Here is a 15,791-nt window from a genome sequence, read left to right as displayed (position 1 = left end):
GTATATATAGTCTAGTGAGTGTGTATATGGTGTACTGTATATATAGTCTAGTGAGTGTGTATATGGTGTACTGTATATATAGTCTAGTGAGTGTGTATATGGTGTACTGTATATATAGTCTAGTGAGTGTGTATATGGTGTAGTCTGTATATGGTGTACTGTATATATAGTCTAGTGAGTGTGTATATGGTGTACTGTATATATAGTCTAGTGAGTGTGTATATGGTGTACTGTATATATAGTCTAGTGAGTGTGTATATGGTGTACTGTATATATAGTCTAGTGAGTGTGTATATGGTGTACTGTATATATAGTCTAGTGAGTGTGTATATGGTGTACTGTATATATAGTCTAGTGAGTGTGTATATGGTGTACTGTATATATAGTCTAGTGAGTGTGTATATGGTGTACTGTATATATAGTCTAGTGAGTGTGCATAGGGACGGTGCAAGATAGAGTCAGTGCAGATAGTTTGGGTACCATTAATTTAGCAGTCTGGCTATTTAGTCGTCCTATGGCTTGGGGGTAGACGCTGTCTCGGAGCCTGTTGGTCTGCGAGCCGGTGCTCTGGTACCGTTTGGCGGACGGTAGTAGAGTGAACAGTGTATTGTTTGGGTGGCTTTTGTATTTGGCAACTTTTCGGGCCTTCCTCTGACACCGCCTGGTATAGAGGTCCTGGATGGCAGGGAGCTCGGCCCCAGTCATGTACTGGGCTGTCCTCACGACTCTCTGTAGCGCTTTGCGGTCAAGGGCGGTGCATTTGCCATACCAAGCGATGATGCAGCCAGTCAAGATGCTCTCGATGGTGCAGCTGTATAACTTTTTGAGGATCCGAGGGCCCATGAAAAATCTTTTCAGCCTTCTGAGGAGGAAGAGAAGCTGCCGCGCCCTCTTTACGACTGTGCGGGTGTGTGTGGACCATGTTAAGTTCTTAGTGATGTGGACACTAAGGAACTTGAAGCTCTCGACCCACTCCACAACACCCCCATCGATATGGATGGGGGGGCGTGCTCTCCCCTCTTTCTCCTATAGTCCACGATCAGCTCCTTGATCTTACTGACGTTGAGGGAGTTGTTGTCCTGGCACCACACTGCTAAGTCTCTGACCTCCTCCCTGTAGGCTGACTCATCGCCATCGTTGATACCACAGTTGTGTCTTCAGCAAACTTGATGATGGTGTTGGATTTGTGCGTGGCCACTCAGTTGTGGGTGAACAGGGAGTACAGGAGGGGATTAAGCACACACCCGAGGCCCCCCCGTGTTGAGGGTCAGAGCGGCAGAAGTGTTGTTGCCTAAACTCACCACCTGGGGCCGGCCTGTCAGAAAGTCCAAGATCCAGTTGCAGACACTTGCCAGCTGGTCTGCGCATGCTTTGAGAACGAGCACTGGTATTGTCACGTTCTTACCTTTATTTTCCTTTGTTTTGTCTTTAGTTAGTATGGTCAGGGCGTGAGTTGGGGTGGGCAGTTCTATGTTGTCTGTTTCTATGTGGGGTTTTCTAGTTTGGCCTGATATGGTTCTCAATCAGAGGCAGGTGTTTTGTGTTGTCTCTGATTGGGAACCATATTTAGGTAGTCTGTTTTGTATTGTGGGTTGTGGGTTATTGTCTATGTCTATGTGTAAGTTCCCTGTGTCTGCACTTTTCATATATAGCTTCATGTTCGTTCGTTTTGTTGTTTTTGTAAGTTTGTTTAGTGTTCTTCGTCTTCGTTATAATAAATAGAGAAGATGTATTCAAACCACGCTGCCCTTTGATCCGATCCTTACTCCTCCTCAGACGAGGAGGATTACGACGAACGTGACAGGTATTCTGTCTGATTCCGTGATTATTAAGCTGTTTAAACGTTTTGCTCACATCGGCCATGAAGAGAGAGATCAAACAGTAATCCGGAAAAACAGGGGTTTTCACACAAGGGCACAGTGTTATATTCCTCGAAATAGGCATAAAAGGCATTTAGCTTGTTTGGGAGATCAGCAATGCTGGGCAATCTTGAAATATTTTGTTGTTTAGCACTCTATCGTACTCACTCTGTTTAGCACATGGCCTCACATGTGAATCCTTAAAGAGATGGGTGGGGTTAAGGCTGTGAACGATGCTGAATGGGTTTTAGACAAAGAGGGCCTTTCCAATAGGTGTACCAAAAAATTCAAGGGCCATTTTCTCAAAAGTGGGGTTAGAAGTTTATCAACTTTCAAAGTAGAATGACTTTTCCATTGTTCCTCAACTGTAGTGTGTGATATAACATTTTATATAACATTTATATCTCTACTTTTATCCAATGTCGGTCACTTATAGCAAAGTTTGGTTGGAACTCATAAGATGTTGCCCTTCTCCGTCGGTGCTATCTTATTACAAATGAATTGGTCATTGATACAGATTGTGATTATCTGTGTTTAAGGGGTCATTATATAGTGTGAGACTCTCTAAATCAGGTTCTGGAATGAGGCCACCAATGTGTCGACTCTCTGGGGATGATGGGGTGAGGAGGGTGGGTCTGGGCCTATGTGTGTTCGTTATCTCCACACTGGCCTTATCTCAGGAGCGTGAGCCTGGGGAGAAAACAGTCGAGCCATAGCCAAAGCAGACAGATAGTTGGAGTGCCAGGCATGCGATGCAAAGAGACATAGTGAAGGAGTGAGCGCCCATAACAACAAAGACACGGGCATACTGACACACATACAAACAAAAGGATGGACTGACGGACTGGCCAACTGACCGACAGGCACACACGCATGCACATGCAAATGCATCATTTTACACTGATTGAAAGACCCACAAATTGCCTTTGTGACTGCTAACATTACCCCAAAAATAAACCCAAAACCAAGCTGAAACCTAGATGATTTGGATGAGAACTAAGTTCCAGACAGTTAGGCCACAACTTATCACCCTTCCTCTCCCATGCATTTCGCAAGCCTTTTTTTATTGAGCGCCTCAATTAGATGTCCAACACATACTAAATGACTGGTGTGATGCCCAGTGACTTTATTCTTTATTGGTGGGGGAGCTCTTTTATGACTGGGTGTTTTTACATCATAACATGTGGTAACAAACAGCCTGTGTGGTCACAAACGGAGGCCAGGACTGAGTGAGCCAGCACCACATATCCTCATGTGTTAAACCGATGTGAGAGAGACAGAGTTAGAAAACTACACCAAGAAGAGAACACCCACCCACTGGCCAAAACAACAGCGTCAGACCAGGACAAACCACTGCACAGTGCACACAAAGGAGGGAGGAAATATGAGTACGCTGGTTTCCGTGGTTCAACTTCCAAGGTATACTGTGTTGAATGAAAAGGAATGTGGTTGGATGCAATATTTGACAGATAATCAGGGACTACGATCAATTAACAACAGCAGGAAAAGAACAAAGGAGATGCACTCAGTAGCAATGCATGTACGCATTGACCTCATGTTGCCGCGCCCACTTGATGAACGCACGTGTTTTCCTCCTTCCAACCCATTCACAAACAAGCAAAACCATCATCCACTATGAATAACATGCAAATAATTTGAAAGATACTATATGTTAATTCTACGTTGTTGAAAATTCAAAAAAAATAATCTACTGTTTGTTTTCATGTAGTATAAACACTCAGAAGCTGAGTTAGCATAATTAGCATTCCCATCAACGTAACATGGGATTAGGTAGTTATCATATTAGACTGCATCTAAATACGTGAAAAGGCAATGATGTTACACACGGAATATGAATGACAAAAGATAGAAGCAGTGCTGACATTTGCAATCTGTTGTGCCACAAAGCTAACTAGCTAACCCGCCATGTTAAGTCTATGAGAATGCTAATTATGCTAACTCAGCTTCCGAGTGCTTATACTATGTGAAAACAGACGTCACCTTTTTTTCAGGCTGCCAGTCATTCAGCAGTCAATGTCCAAGTAACTGAGTCAGTGAGCTGAGATGGTGCCGTTGCTCTGTTCCTCCGCTCGCTTCGCACGGGAAATACTGTGATAATTACTGTCAGGAGCATGCGGCCTGGGTTTAATTTAATTTCACATCCAATACCAATCCAGCGATGAATGGGTGATAAATCAAACAGCACTGTGCTGTTCTCTCAGGCTCCCAGAGCTCCACCAGGGACTCCGCCTGGATTAGCAATGTGCACTGTGATTAGTAATGTATGACTGGATATCTCATATCACTCTCCGAGATAAGAAAAACCAAGACTAATTTTATCCCCCCCATTTCCCCCATATCTTAACCTTCACAGTGCGTGTGTTCTCTCCCTCCCTCCCTCTCTCTCTCCCTCCCTGCCTCTCTCTCTCTCCCTGTACAATATCCCCCTGTTGTTTAATCATCGCTGTCATCATCAACCTCATATTAATTTGCTTTATCATCATCAATGTCATTGTCCTCTGTTTGATCACATTCGTCTGTATCAACGTAGCCAATAAAAACAATGTAGTTACAACCCCCAAAGGCACGCTATCATAGTGCAGCGTTATGAGTACAGTAGGTGAACTGACAACAATCAGAGCTGGGATCATTTCTGTTGACCACATCCTTATCTGTTTAACCTCTAAAAGGCTAAGCCGTTTGATAAAATATTGAATTTGGCATTTACTACTGTAGCCGATAGAAATGCATTGGAATAACACGTTCATAAATGGCAAAAAAAAAGACAGTGAAAGAAGGCATCAGGTTTTAAAGTGTATGTCCTATATCTAGGAGATTCTGTATAAGAAAGCTCACATATTTAAGCCCTTATTTTTGTTGGCACAAAACTACCTCCATACTTCCATTCGTTTGTATGGGTTTACTTCAGATGAGTCCCGTGACACTTGTGGGGGTCGTAGAGCTAAATGGACCATCGGGTTCACGAGAGTCTTTCCATAGTGGGGTCATATTTGTTTGTAGCTCAAACGGTTCGGATGCTACTGATGTGCCAACATAGCGTTACCACTTCAGACAAGTCCCATGACACTTGTGGGGGTCGTAGAGCAAAACAGAGAACACCATTCAGAGAAGACAGATTTTTGGGATGTCTTATGGTCTGACAAACACCGCTGTAGCTCAGGCACCTTCCACCGCAGATGCGGAAGGCCCGACAGACAGATGAGGTGGATTGAGACGCAGCCCATGCAAAAAATAGCTCTAGCTTCAACTGACGGATTTTGATGGGGCTTTTTTTATGTTACTTAGATTGATGCAAACTCAAATACTGGTAAGAATGCTGTTCACTAACAGCGTGCACACGCATATTCATGAGTGTTAAAAACCTCCATAACCTCCATAATATAATCTGAAGACATCACTCAGTAAATCTCCTGAAATAGTCTCGGTGTGTCTGTTCGGTGTCACAGTCAGGTCAGTGCAGGACAACAACGCTTCTGACAACCAAGACTTCCCACGACCTAGCATCCATTTATTTTATATCTGTGTCTCTCTGTAATGAGTTCGGCTGGGCTTGCCTGCCATTCCAGACACCTAAGAAGGGACTAAACACCTCCATCTGCAACTGGATCCTGGACAGCCCCCAGGTGGTGAGGCTGGGTAATGACACATCTGCCACCCTTACCCTCAACACGGGGGCCCCTCAGGGGTGCGTGCTTAGTCCCCTCCTGTACTCAACTGAGTGGCCGCGCACAACTCCAAAACCATCATTAAATTTGCTGACGACACGACGGTGGTAGGCCTAATCACAGAAGATGATGAGACAGCCTGTAGGGAGGAGGTCAGAGACCTGACAGTGTGGTGACTGGACAACAACCTCTTACTCAATGTCAGCAAGACAAATGAGCTGATCATGGACTACAGGAAACGGAGGGCCGAGCACGCCCCCATTCACATCGATGGGGCTGTAGTGGAGTGGGTCGAGAGCTTCATGTTCTTCGTTGTCCACATCACTAGGGATCTATCATGGTCCACACACCAACACAGTCATGAAGCTCTCGAAGCTCTCAAAAATTTGGCATGGGCCCTCAGATCCTGAAAAAGTTCTACAGATGCACCATTGAGAGCATCTTGATTGACTGCATCACCGCTTGGTATGGCAACTGCTTGGCATCCGACCACAAGGCGCTACAGAGGGTAGTGGGTATTGCCCAGTACATCACTGGGGTTGAGCTCCCTACCATCCAGGACCTCTATACCAGGTGGTGTCAGACGAAAGCCCTACAAATGATCAAAGACTGCAGCCACGTAAGTCATAGACTGTTTTCTCTGCTACCACACGGCAAGCGGTACAGATGCACCAAGTCTAGAACTAACAAGACCCTGAACAGCTTCTACCCCTAAGCCATAAGACTGCTAAATAGTTAGTTAAATAGTTAACCAAATAGCTACACCAGACTATCTGCATTGACCCTTTATGCACAAACTTTTTTTGACTCATCACATACACTGCTGCTGCTGTTTATTATCTATCCTGTTGCCTAGTCCCTTTATTCCTAGTTATATGTACATATCTACCTCAATTACTTCGTACCCCTGCACATGGACTCAGTACTGGGAACCCATGTATAGAGCCAAGTTATCATTACTCATTGTGTATTTATTATTACGTGTTATTACTTTTCTATTATTTCTATATTTGCATTATTGGGAAGGGCCCGGGCATTTCACTGTTAGTCTACATCTGTTGTTAACGAAACATGTAACCAATAACATTTGATTTGATTCCAGAGACTTAGAACTATCTCTCTCTATATCTCTCTCTATGTATGTATGTATGTATGTATGTATGTATGTATGTATGTATGTATGTATGTATGTATGTATGTATGTATGTATGTATGTATGTATGTATGTATGTATGTATGTATGTATGTATGTATGTCTTTCTCTCTCTCTCTCTCTCTCTCTCTCTCTCTCTCTCTCTCTCTCTCTCTCTCGTCCCTCTCTTGTTTTAAGCAACAGATGTTTAGGTTTAATGGTAACCCTGAGAACTGGCCAGTGTTATGGACAGCTACGTATAATGTCACTTGGACCACATCCACTTGGCTTGTCACACAGACATGGCATGTTCAACACATGGGGAAGTTGGAAGGGAATTGCCATCCAGAATGAATAGTAAGCCTCCTGTTTCCAACAGAATGGAGTCTGAAGTGGGATACCAATCCATGTATCTAGTGTCACACCTCCAGTGTGTCCAAGAGAACCAGCAGCCCAGGATGAGGATGAAGTACCGGAACGAAGCTAGACCTGTGGATAACGTCTGTTCCCACGCAAAAGGATACGTTTGAGTGTTTTTGAGTGCACATTCGTAAAAATTACAATGAACCTTGGCAAGGAAGAGAAAATGACTCTTAATGTCTAAGTCCTTGGAAACTACTGCCTCTGTGAGTTGAGGGCCAGTGAGCAGTTCAATATCCAGGAATAATGAAAAGAAGGTGAAGGCACATTTCAAGACAGCGCCTCTATTCTATAGGTCACTCTTATGGTTCAATTAGGACGCTGGCTCTCTGGTATATTTCTCTGGGATCAACAACTTCACCAACTAGAACCTAACTGGAGTGTTCAGGGAGGGGACCCAACCCAGCCATGTTTATGAGCGAAAGCTGTGTTTAGTCTAAAATTCCCCTAATTGGGTAGAGTACAAGTAAAAGCCATTCATGCCATTCAGTAGAGGGTTGGGTTTGTCACGGATGGCCAAGCCTGTCACCAACTAACACATCAAACCTCATTCAAGACTACGTGGAAAATTGGGCTTGCTCCTTCCCCTGCTCTGCCCATTGCAATGCCATCTACTCCAAAACAAAATACAACTGACTCAGAATCGAACCCGAGTTGTCTGCATAACTCAAGAACTGCACAACTCCCCAACCTCTGATATCTCTAAGTCTAGCAGATTGCATAGTTTTCATTATGCGAGCCGTTGCTGGTTCAAACCGCCTCTGCTACACAAACACACCAGGCCTCTGAGACCCTGATGCTGGATGACATTATAGTGGTGACAAGAGTTCAGCCGCTCCCACCAACCCTCCAGGCTCAGCTACAAAAACAATCTCACAAAGTACACAGAGGGTGAGGCAGGGCAATGCGACTGCAGAGTGACCAAATCGAATCACTGACCAAGCACTGAATCAACTTTGACCTGGCAAATATTAAGACTCCCGATGGAAACTTTTGAAAGTGAGATAGAGATCAGCACGTAAGTCGCAGTTCATGAAAAGATGATTGTCCACAATGAGCTCACTACATTTCAATACCACCAGAACAAGGGGGTTACTTCCCTATGGCCAACCCAGCCTGGATGAGCAGGGTGATAGGATAAGACAGTCGTTGGGTGGATGAGTGGTTTATGGTTAAGCCTCTCTGTTCTGGCTGGGGCCTGTCCACAGAACAAAGACATGACTCAAATGACCTCTATTTCTGTGTGTCTATAGGGACTAACCATGACGAGACATCCCTTCCAGCCATAGTCAAAACCAGCTCCCCATCCATCCACCACCATCTCAATTCATCTCTGAAGTCACAGCACAGCACAGCACGCCACTCCTTGTTATGTAGGGTATTGTTGGACTCTCTTCATATGATCGAGCTTTGCTATCTCACACTGTAAACAAAAGCAAGCAGACTCTCCTCCAAAACATCATCAAGAAAGCAAAGAGGCTGCCTTTGGATCTGCTAGCGTTTCCCCTCCCTTTTGCACTCTCACCGCACGGAATACAGATTATCGGCAGAGCGTCCCTTTGTTGTTGCATAGAGGGGATAGGGGTATTTGAGTAAGATCTCCTGGATAGGATTCGGAGCGCACACACACATATCTAGCCTCCATTTCACGCTCTCATGCTGACAGTGTAGCTTATGCAGGGGGCTGATAGATCGAACCACAGCAACTAACACGGGCACTGATGTGGTGAAAGTCTGTCCAAAGAAAACCATCATGGAATGGCAGTAATCTAAGCAATGATAGACTAGCATGGCATGACTCTTGCTCTTTGTCAGAATTAACTGTAATACTATAGTAATAAAGGGGTTAGTAGGTTCTATTGGGTTGTATAAGTTATATGTGCGTGTCTGTCCCTTGCACCCACTCTCTCATCAACCTCTGTCTCCCAGTCCCCTAGTCTCCCTGTCTTCCCATCTATCTTCTGAGTCTTATTCCTGGAAGAGGAATCTGAGGTAGGCAGACAGGCAGGCAGACAGGCAAGCAGACAGGCAAGCAGAAAGGCAGAGAAGTAGACAGACAAGCAGGCAGGCAGACAGGGAAGCAGACAGTTAGACAGGCAAACTGGCAGGCAGGCAGGTAGACAGGGAAGCAGACAGTCAGACAGGCAAGCAGGCAGGGAAGCAGGCAAGCAGGGAAGCAAAAAGGCAAGCAGACAGGCAAGCAGACAGGCAAGCAGACAGGCAGGCAGCAGACTCCTTCAGACAGGTTCCTTCAGAGAAACAGCTCAGGGATGTTGCTGTTGGTAGCGTGATGGATAGGCCTTATCAGTGGCTACTCTAGGTAGAGCTGACAGACTGAAGAGGGGAGATCTCATCTGCCATGTTCTGTTTTGATTACCTCAGACTGTTATCAGACTGTTATCTGTGGTGGAGCTGGGTGGAGGCCAACCTTAGACCTGCCGTCCACAGGAGACACCACACGCTAACATGCAATCATCATCTCCCCCTCGCAGTCACGCGTGACCGCCTTGGCACAAAAGTCTGGAGCTGTCGCCGTGGATACGGTATAGCGGGCTCCAGTCTCTGTATGTATGAGGGCTGTGGTGCAGACGGGGCCACGGGGTCGGAGTTTTAACATCTGGGAAATGGGGATATGTTGAATTTGTCTAGCGAATATGCCCTCTTTTGTTTTGTGTTTACCCCTTTGCCATTATTGTACACAATGTAATCCATTTTGTACTTATCCTAATCCTGCTGTTTATCACTGTTTGTTATACATTAGCTTGCTCTGCCTGTCCTCAATGACATTCCTTTTGCTTGGCTTTTGGCCCACACATTTTGTCCATATTGTCAAAATCCCAGCATCCCATTATGAGGAATGGATTAAATGTAGCATTATAATCAACACCCCAGCAGACTGGGAACCTAACAATAGGTGGCCTGGCCTCACCAGCTGGTAAATACACACACAGTGCAGGGATAGTGCAATTCTATTATGTGTTGTTTGCGATCTGTAAAACAGTATTTTCTAAAAGCTATGTGTAGATAATAAATAGGATGCAACAAACAGACCATCATTTAAGACTCCTTTATATCGAGTTCGTTCAGAGTTAACACGCTAAGTCAGCTGAGCAAGCAGACAGACAGCGAGAGGGGCTATGTGAGAACATGGGCTAGACCAAAAAGGGGCAGTGGGTACATTCTGGGTGAGGTAATGGAGGGGAAGCCCACACAAAGGCTGGCCACACCATGTATAAACCACTGCAGTCTCACCTTCACATATAAACATATTAAAGCAATGTTGACAGCGACATCTGCCGCTCCTGGCAATGAGGCCCATTCATTTTGGATGAAAGCTTCAGCGGTGGAATCTGCATTAAGGGAAGCAGCACCACGGTCTGACCCAGCACCTTTTTGTTTTGTGATGAAGTGGCGGTGAGGTGTGTCGAGCGGTGCGCTAAAATAAAAAAATGGCGGTACATATTCTGCTGTTCGACCACGTGTGCTTGTTGTAATATCCCAAACGGACCCGGCAGTTTCACCATTAAGGATTCCAGCTTTAAATAGTATCAATCCAGCAAATACTTCTCCCAAAGGGTGTTACACATGAGAAGAGTGTGTTTACAAGGACAAAAAAAAGGCTCTACGATTAGCACTGGATATGCGTGAAAAAATTCTTACTATGTGTGATCTTATTCTGATATAAAAGCATGAATCACTGTCATGCATACATCTTTGATATGGTCTTGGTAATATCAATAGGATACTTGGCCATAGATGAGTGGCTTAACTGGTAATGAAATACACCACATCATAAACCAAGACGAGCCAAATGGATTCTGTACTGTGGCAATAGTACTACATCAGATCTAATCTTAGCCTATGGAATGTCAGTATAGTGTGTGTTCCAACGTTCCTCTGAGAGTTCCGTCTCAATGAGGGAGTCTAGGGTCATCTCTCAAGGCAGAGAGAGAGAGAGGGAGGGGTTCTGGTGCTCACCCAGGGAAGGGAAGGATCATCCCACACACTTAAGAGGCCTCATCCATCTTCTGCTATCAGACACATGCCTAACAGAGGGGTGTAAAGACGAGCTGCTTTAAAACACTCCGGAGTGAGGTCAATTCAGCACACTTTCATCATAGAGTTCCATGGGAATACACGCAATCTGTGCTACACTACACTGCATGTTGATCCTCATGGAGTCAGGCGCCAGGGGAACAGCAGAGTGTTCATCTCAGGCAGATTCAACACATGCAGACCCTGGCCTGGGCCGTCCTCTACTGACAGCCCTAACAAATGAGCATCATGGAGGACTCATCAATTTGCTTACACAGTAACGTTCAGAACACAGGTTTGTCCCTTCCGTGTGTAAGAGGTTGTCTCTCGAATGAGAGCAGTGCTTCTGAGCGTTTCCATCTCTGGTCCCTCGTTTCCTAGATGTCCAGATAGTGATTGATGCGCTCTGCGTTGAGCACCGGTCCCTAAAGAAGTGCTTTATTTAGCAGCTGTGTCTTTTTCAAATGCTCTGTAAGTGCAGTGAAGTGCCATTGTTGTGTTCTCTTCTAGGACCCTGGAGAGCGACTGCTGGTGCTCAGATACTCCCCGTGCCACTGCCAGATGACACGTCACTTGTCTTCCCTACTGATGCGGGCCCAGGGTCGATAATGAGTCGGATTCAAAGTATCATTTAGGGGGTAAGATTTGGAAATGTTAAGAGGATTAAAAGTCAAGTGTTTGCCGTTATGTCCATCTGTCCTCTTCATCCAATCATGACTACTGATAAGTAATGAGCCCCCCCCCCCCAAAAAACTCCTATCTTCACCTCCCATCTGGACTGATAAACCAGATAGGCTCTGGGTCGAGGGACAGGGATAAGAGATAGGTGAATTGATAGGGAAAGGGAGAAGAAGGAGGGAACTGAGAAGGAGAGCCTCTACTCTTGCGGCACACGATGGCAGATTGGGTTACACACACAGATTAGGGGAGGGACAGACTTTGGTGATGTCCTCCTCTCTCTCCGGTGCATTTCAGGCAAGCCAAGTCCAGGGAGTGTCCCTCCCCTGTTAGGTGATCCTCTTCCTGCTTCACACGCCGCTGACCGAGCTATCGTCAGTGGGTTTTACCATTCTGGGTCAGCGGTGTCTGTGAAACCTGAAAGACCCTGGACACGGACTAGCCCCATGAGGGAGGGCAGCAGGGGGACAGCTCCAGCTTCAGGGTGCTGCTGAGGGGGGTAGTGCCTTTTGGTGGGGGCACCATGGCGGGCCATGGGGCTGTTGGAGAGTTGAAGAGGGAAGGCGACCTGGCGTCTGTAAGAGGATCAGGTTTCCTCACAACTTGTTGCCCAATGCTAAATAAATTCTGGCATGCGCTGTCGACACTTGATCCGATGTCGCTTGAGTAGTTCTCAGGCAGGCAGCACCCACATAGCTACATCCCCTTGCTCTTTCAACCCTTCTCCCCTTTGCCCTCTATAGTCCTCCTTGACTGGACTGGCATGGCATGGTCTGGTCACCATCCCTCCCTGCCCCTTCACAGTGGAGCTCCACTCTCGCTCTCCCTCTCTCTCTCTCTCTCTCTCCCTTTCTCTCTCTCCCTCGCTCTCTCTCTCCGTGGCCACCCGTCATTGCTGTGCTAATCAGGTAGTGAGGGGAGTGCCTGGCCACGTCTCCAGGGGCGTAGTGGATGGGGGGGGGGGGGGGGTCAGAACAGGAGACTCCTTAAGCCACTGTGACCGAGGGGTCCGCCTCCCGCCTTCCTCCCTCTCAATGTAAGCAGGTCTGTGACAGCTGTCCCTCTGCTCTGTCAATCACTCTGAGCTCCACACTGAAAGGGAAACGGCTTTGTGGTTGAAAACAAAACAGGGATTATACGGAGTTGTCAAAGTAGAACGTGCCACTAAAACTAGAAATGTGATAAGAACGTGTTTTTTTTTTTTTTTTTTTTTTTTTTTTTTTTTTTTTTTTGTGGGGTGGATCAGCTTAATATTGCGGAAAGAATGTTGCTTCCAATGTAATTGTCTGCATCATTTCCAATCCCCCATATTTTTTTGGGTAAATATATATATCCATTCACGTATGCATACATATACACATATATACATACACATACCTACATAGACATACATACTTTTTTAAAGAGTATACCTTTATTATTATTCCCCGCAAACCCTACCACCGATCCCCCAATTGGAGTAAACTGATAAACATTTCTGTTTTTACCTTCAATTTATACATCTTATACACATTTTACAGACACAGTCTACTTTATAATAGTTCTCTCTTGTTTGTTCTTAGTCCTTCCTCTATTTCTGTTGTCCATCCAGTTTGATTTCCACTTGTAACTGTGCTATTTCACAATAGCTCCGCACCTATACACATTTCACAGATCCCGTATGCCCTACATTGTTTATCTTGTTATTAGTCCCACCCTTCAGCTCCACTCAACCTTTCCCATCTATCTTCCAACATCATCCATTTCGGATTTTTATTTGCCATATATTTTTCAACTGTGCTGTGATGCTTCACAAAAGATTTGAATCTTCCTATTCTCATAGCTTCCACGGATTGTAAATTAAAAATAAACATTTTTGCTAAAATAATTATTATATTATTGATTGATTGACTATGGCTTTTCAAATCCCCCAGTATTGCTATCTGTAGCGTTAGTTCTACGCAAATGTTGCAATTCTTCAACCATTCCTGGACCTGTGACCAAAAACGAGCTACATGCGGACAATACCAAAATAAATGGTCTAATGACTCTGCCTCCTCACAGCAGAATCTACAGAGCTGGGAAGATTGTATCCCCCATATATATAACATTCTATTAGTTGCAAGAATTTTGTACAATAATTTAAATTGAAAAATTCGAAGTTTTGAATCCGGCGTTGTTTTGCGTATCAATTCATACACCATGTGCCATGGAATGGGTACATCGAAAATCTCTTCCCAACTATTTTGCAATTTATATGGCACAGCTGTAAGTTTTTTGATCCTTAAATGAAATTGGTATATGTTTTTATTTATCACACTTTTCTTTAACCATTTATGTTCTTTAATATAAGGCCGACATACAAGTTCCTTACTTTTATCCCCTTCCACCTGCCTCTTCCATTTTTGTGGTAATGCTGCAATTAATTGGTTGTAATTTTGGGTAGAGCAGACATTTCCATATGTCTGTGTTAGCTGCATGTGTGACATTACTCCACCAGTCCTATTTATGATATCATTCACAAAAATTATACCTTTTTTAAACATTTCTTCGATAAATACAGTTTTTTTATCAATTACTATATTTGAATTTAACCACAAGATTTGTTGTACTATTTGTGAACGTGTTTTGGGTGTGGGAGGAACTTACTGTACCACCAAGGTATACGTCACTGCTTAGTATGTGTATGGGTTCATACAGAGTACTTTAGGTCTGATTAATGATCCATTTATTAGTATTTTCCTGAGCTTTACAAATAAACAAGATAATATATAGTCACGCGAGAGCAGAATCTCTAAGGTCCCCTAACTGTGTTACCGGTCAGGTTCCCACCAATGTTTTCACTGAAAGCGCTTGAATGAACAGGAGCCATTTCAACTTAAGTCTGACTGCCTTGGCAGTACATCATAAGATAATAACTCCAGGCTGAAAAATAGAAATGGGTGTTGTCTTTTGCTCTCTCATCAATTATTCAACCTTTTTGAATGGAATAGGTTTATTCTGCTCTTCTTCTCACAACAGAAACCTGCAGTGCTGAGCCGGCCAGGATCCAATGAAAGCGGCCCGCAGCAAGCACCATACCATAAATGTTGCGCCACAAAGAGATAGAGCCAATCGATACCACATACCCCTGTGAAGATCAAGCTCATGCACAGTCCTAATAGAGGCTTGTTAGCCCAAGACAGAGAGATGGACTAGGGAGGGTGGATAGAGCGAGGGAACGAGGGAGAGAACTGTAAACAGTGGAGAAAAAAAATCTATGCCCCCTCCTCTCGAATCCCCTCCTCTCTACTGGCCCTCACTCAAGCGTGTGAGACACCGGTAATGATGCTGACTGCTCTGACGGTAAAACTGGGAGGTTCAGCGTGTCACCGAGTTTATAAGACAGAAAACAGGCAGATGGATGGGAGGCTTTAGCAGTGTGTATTTATGTTGAGTCATGCTATGAAGCTCCCTTCCAGCCCATGACAAAGCTGTTTGCATTATTGGGTACCATTAGGTTGCACCTGTGGTTTACATCGTTGGTTGAAAGACATCACATCAAGATATGTGTAAGGCCCATTGGGTTTGAAATGCTTCTCTTGCCAGCAGGAAGAACCCTGGACAAAGCAGCTGCAGGACACATGTCTTTGGGCATAATCTTCAGTTCCAGAGGTATACTGTAGCGTTCTTTCATGCTAGCAGGGTTTCTCATTGAAAATGTTCACAGCGACTCTTTGTTGCTTTGCCCGGTGAGCTGCTGGCTTTCTCTGGGACCAACCAGGTCTTTAGAGCCCTGGGGAGGAGAAGCACTTCAGAGGAGGATTAGGACCGGGCGCAGTGGGGCTTTAGCAACGAGAGGTGGCTCTTTTTGTTTCACCACAAAAAGGAAGTGGAAAACACCACAGATTTCTCACAGAAGGCTTTAAAGAAGCAGAACAATAAGGGGAAAGATCAGCTCAGCCAGTAGCTAGGCCTTTCTTTGTCTTCACTGGGTCTGTCGTTGTTGATGTTGTTGTTGAT

Source organism: Salvelinus namaycush, chromosome 20, assembly GCF_016432855.1.
Source record: "Salvelinus namaycush isolate Seneca chromosome 20, SaNama_1.0, whole genome shotgun sequence".
NCBI lineage: Eukaryota > Metazoa > Chordata > Actinopteri > Salmoniformes > Salmonidae > Salvelinus > Salvelinus namaycush.
The sequence above is the reverse complement of the archived record's forward strand: the minus strand, read 5'-3'. Positions refer to the sequence as shown.